The sequence below is a fragment of the Chlorocebus sabaeus genome, chromosome 7 (genome assembly GCF_047675955.1).
Source record: "Chlorocebus sabaeus isolate Y175 chromosome 7, mChlSab1.0.hap1, whole genome shotgun sequence".
NCBI lineage: Eukaryota > Metazoa > Chordata > Mammalia > Primates > Cercopithecidae > Chlorocebus > Chlorocebus sabaeus.
In genome coordinates this window covers 99724920-99730358 of record NC_132910.1, presented here as the reverse complement: position 1 = coordinate 99730358, position 5439 = coordinate 99724920, and the positions used below count along the sequence as shown (strand labels likewise).

Genomic DNA, 5439 nt, shown 5'->3' with positions numbered 1-5439 from the left:
ATCTCTACTAAAAATACAAAAAATTAGTTGGGTATGGTGGCGTATGTCTGTAATCCCAGCTACTCAGGAGGCTGAGGCAGGAGAATTGCTTCAACCTGGGAGGTGGAGTTGCAGTAAGCCAAGATCGCACCACTGCATTTCAGCCTGGGTGACAGGGTGAGACTCCATCTCAAAAAAAAAAAAAAAAAGAAAAAGAAAAAAAAGAAAAAAGGGGTTGAGGGGGACTAGTCTTACCACAATCAACCATGATCACTGGACCCTTGCTAATCTACGTGTGGTCCATAAACCAGCAGCATAAGCATCACCTAGGAACCTAATAGGACTCTCAGGCCCCACCTGACAGTTATGGAGTTAGAATCTTCACTTTAAAAAGTTCCTGGCTGACTCAGGTGCACATTAAGTTTTGATTAACACTCACTTAGACCATCTGTATAAACTTTAGCTCATACAAGCAAACAAGCAAAAGACAGGTGAGGAAAAGAGAAGGAAATCTTCAGATTAATGAGTTGTCAACTCCTTTAGGTTGGGAGAGACATGACTATGGGTTTTTTTCTCCCAAGGGGCATGATTTAACTAAGTGTGAAGAGGGACTAGGTAGGTAGAGTATCAGATGAATCACTTGAAAAGATTAAGGATCTCTGCAAGAAGGAAAAGTTGGCATTTTAAGTAGCTTTTTGATCAATTTGTGGCTACCTGAAACAAAAAAGAGCAAATTGGTGAGAGGTAATAGAGTAGACATAGAGGGAGCATAATGCAGAGGCAAGCTGCATCCTCCTCATTTTGTGGGGCTGAAATGCCTGAGTTTCTGTATGGCAAGAAACACTGCTAGAGATAGCCAGGGTTGAGCCGCCATTTTGCTAGGGCCCTCCTGCAGAGTGCTGTCCTGTAAGCAAAGGACATAGGAGGTGGGAGGTGGGAGATAAGGAGGCAGGAAATTGCTCAGTCAGGTTCAATCTTGTGCTTCTCCACATCAGGGAACTCTGTGATGAAGAAGTCTCTACAGGACTCTGAGAAGAATGGTCCTGTACTCGAGTTTGAGTTTTAAGTTAGGAAAATGGCTAATAATTGAAAATGATGGGAACACTATGGAATTTTCTTTGTATGTCATTATGAAATTGCTGTGTAACAAAGAACCAAGATCCAAAATAGCAAGGCTGGGAGGTATGACTGCAGAAAAAATTAATCCCATGATAAGAACCAATGGGTTGAAACTGTCCAGTAAATGTTGCTTAATGAAGTCCAGGAGAGATTATAAACATCCAATGAAGGGTAAATATTATTATAAAAGTAATATTGAAAAACAACAAAAATATAATTTTCAACAATAACTTACTGAAGTATGATACATCAATATAATCAAATAAATATTATCATGAAGAGAGAAATAATGACGAGATGCACAGAAGACAGACACATTATTAAATAAATGTTCCAATGGTTTTATTGATATGCACATTTATATTATCTACACATATTTAGGAGGATAGACTTAGTAAGATATAACAGATGATCCGAGTGTTTGATTTTGTGAATAATTTTTATTTTGTGATTTTTCTTAGCTACACTTAGTACATTTTCTTTCATGTATTTACTCATCCTGTAATTAGAGGAAAAAAGATGATGCTATCTATCCCTAAATCTCCTATCATTTTACCCCGACCTATCTGTTGAAGAACTCTTATGTGTGCACATAACTGTTCATAATTTTGTTCACAAAGAGTTTGTGTGCTGCAGGAAGAGACGAATAAGAAACAGAAGATCAGTCAGTGCATGGGTAGATGACATCTGTGCATCCCATTGTGTGAAAAATAATCTGCTTATTTTGCCCTTTGTTCTAAAATAAGTTCATTACACAGGCTATATCATGACTGCTTCTCAACATCTTTAAGTATAAAGATGCTTTATATTTGCAGAGCTGTATCTGATTTGCTTTCAATAATCTAGTTCTGCAAACAGCAAACCTAGGTGATTTGACCCTGCTTTCTGTTTTATCAATAAAACTTCATCTCCTCTCTTCTGCTTCTCTTTGCAGGCAGTAAGACAGCTGTGTATCATCTTTGATTGCTGTGAGCGTGGGGAGTGTCCCAGGCTAAGTGGGCCTTGGAAGGAGCTGAGAGCACTGCTCTGCTGGGACTTCAATTCTGAACCTGAGGGAGTCATGATGACCTCCCCAGAGTTTTTTCTGCTTTGCTAGCTTTGCCCGTTTCTCAAATTCCTAGATTGCTATCCTTATACTAAAGGTTTACATTGTCAGAGTTGAGACCATGTTGAGCTTTTCTTTGCATGCTCCACCACACCTACCGCAGTCTTCGGCATATGAGAGGCTAACTTGGTGTGAACTGAATTTCCATTATGTGAAAACGTTAAAAGCCTTGAAAATTCATGTGACCCTGCACTAAAACAGATAAAGTTTAGCATAAAAATTTGGGGGTCAAGAATAAAACGGAGAGGAGATTATTATAAAGTAAGGGTACAAATAAGGTTTTTACTTATATACAAAATGTTTTGCTTTTTTTTTCTTTTTATTACCTCAATTTGGTTCTCTGTCTATGGCTTTTATTCAAAAGTTGAATCCTTCAGAATCATTGAGCTATTATTGTTCCCATCTCATGTAAAGAAAAACACATCTAGTAAGAACTTAGGAATGTAAGTTAAGGGAACTGGTATTGTCACAGGGTCTCCATTTTTTTTATGTTTCCTCGCAAATCATAGATACTGAATTTTGAATTGCCAATAAAAAAGAAAAGAAAGAGTAAAATGTGGCTATACAGCAATACTTATAATACTCTTTAGATAATAGGCTTTTAATCAACCTATGTATTGTTGATTTCTGTTTACATCATCTCCAAAAGTAAATATGCAGGAGGATTGGAGTGAACAGAGACAACCCATAAAATTTGCTCTGCACGACACCACTTGTAAGCATTTCCAAACCCATGTGGGCACTGGAAATTTACACTTTGTTTTTAACTATTATTCTCTTATTACTCTTTCTACCGCTTTCTGCAGTGGTGTTCCCACAACCTTTGCTCTCTTATGTCACTGTCTGTAACCAGCATTCCCTAGTAAAACAGTTAACAGCAGAATGGATGTGTTTGCATTCTGTGGTTCTACTGCCCTCCAGGCTTTAGCTTCTCTTTTCCTTCTCCAGTAATTTCAGAATGTGCTTCTGAGGATCCCCGCTCCTGGATTTACTGTGTTGTGTGGGCAGATGTGTATATAATGGGCTGGTAATGAAAAGGGGGACATGGAAAGCACTCAGGAAACTGTTCCTAATTCCTCTCAAAGCTACCTTAATCTAAGCATTTAAAAAAAAAAAAGGAAAGAAAAGAAACAGAAAGTGCTCCACTTCCAAAGGAGTGGAGCCTATTCATCCCACACTGCACTTTCTGTCCAGCACTCTCCCACCTCCAACCCCTGCCAATTACGGAGGCCTGTTAATGACTCTCAGACTTCCAAAGCTTGTTTCTAGGAGATCTCCCAATGCTTACACACTTTGCTTAACGCCACATAGTTTTATGCCCCTAGTGTCATTTCACTAACCAACTGAGAAGTGATCATCCTAAAAAAGAAGAGTGTTTTAAACATGGTACCAAAGGGACTGACAGAGCAAATGCACAGGGAAAGGCGTTGCTTATACCTCCAGGGATACTAGACACCAAACAAAATATTGGACATCGACAAGAAACTAATGAGAAAGAAGACAAACATTTAACATTTCAAAAAAAGAGAGTGGTGAATAAATTTTCAAAGAGCAACAAAGCTGTATGTGTTAGTTAAAGATAAACATTTATACAGAGTATTCTTGGTCTAAAGAGAATTGATACTAAGAGTAGAAAGCAATAAAATAGGGGACAGGGCCAGGCACGGTGGCTCATGCCTGTAATCCCAGCACTTTGGGAGGCCAAGGCGAGTGGATTGCCTGAGGTCAGGAGTTCGAGACCAGCCTGACGGACATGGTGAAATCTCGTCTCTACTAAAAATACAAAAATTAGCTGGGCATGGTGGCAATTGCCTATAATCCCAGCTACTCCAGAGGCTGAGGCAAGAGAATCGCTTAAACCGGGAGGTACAGGTTGCAGTGAGCCAAGACGGGGCCGTGGCACTCCACCCAGCCTGGGCAACAAGAGTGAAACTCTGTCTCAAAAAAAAAAAAAAAAATTAGGGAAAAGGGGAAAAAGAAGAAGCAACCTTTTAATTTGAGACATTATTTATTTGTGCTTTTATTATTGACATTTTTCTTCACTTTTAGAATTCAAACCAGAACAAATGAACAGGCAGTGTTGTATACCTCTCTATAAAATATTATCAATTCAAATCTCTGTTGAAGTTTACCTTTATAGTATATGGGGTAAAAATGATTAGTAAGCATACAAATAGTTTAAACAAAATAGAAAGGGAATGTTTATTCTTTACTTGCTAAGATTACTATTTCTTTGTGTAAGTTAAGCAGACAGCAGACAATTAACCAACTTAAAGAGAATATTTGCAGCATGTCTCACAGATAAAGGGATAATAGTATCCCTCATTTTTAAAGAACTCTTAAAGAATAAGGAGAAATAAAAATATATATATATAAAAATGAATAAAGGATATGAACAGACAATTCACAGAAACAATATATGATGTCACAAATAGCTGAAGTAAATGAACAGATGTTCAGTCATACTCATAATAAAAGAAATGCAGATTAAAACTATACCAATATGTCATAAGTAGAGTTATTTAAAGTATAATAACATACTCTGTTGGCAAAGCTGTGGGAAAGCCGGAACTCTTACGTATTGCTGAAGTGATGCAATAACCCTTATGAAGGTGAATTTGGTAACATCTAGAAAAACAACATATCTGCTTGTCTTTTGAACTTAGAGTCCTACTTGTAGAAATTACCTTACAGATATACCTCCAATAATATGAAAATATATTTGCAAAGGGTCAGCATTATTTTTCACTGCAAAATATTAGAAACAAATGATAAAGCAGAGTGGTTCACACTGTAGGATGATTTCAGTTAACAATAACACATTTTTTCAAATAGCCAGAGGGAGGTTATTATTCAATGTTCCTGATACAAAGAAATGACAAATGTTTGAGACGATGGATATGCTAATTACTCTAATCGATCTCTATGTATTACATGTATTGAAACATCACTATGTACCCCGTGAATACATACAACTATATTTGTCAATATTTAAACATTAAACTAAATTTTTTCAAAAGGGAGTGGTTCAATAGTACATAAGAAAATATCCTTGTATCTTCTCCTTTGTTCAAAAAAGAAATATAGGAAAGAAATAAGGAACTAATAACTGGAACTTACTGGGGTGAGGGGGCAGAAGGCACTGAGTGGAAAAGATAGGATGGAAAAGGATGAAAGCAGTAAGTGGCACAGTGACATGTCTCTGAGTTTACCTCTTTGAACACTTCTGGCTCTGA

At 37.3% G+C, this 5439-nt stretch overlaps 1 long non-coding RNA gene across 1 annotated transcript; it reads left to right on the top strand.

The window, feature by feature from the left end:
- Window positions 1-425: 425 nt before the first annotated feature.
- LOC140712108 (uncharacterized) lies at window positions 426-1858 on the top strand. The gene is made up of 3 exons (XR_012093557.1): window positions 426-470; window positions 975-1161; window positions 1719-1858. It is a non-coding gene; the product is annotated as an uncharacterized lncRNA (long non-coding RNA).
- Window positions 1859-5439: the final 3581 nt, after the last annotated feature.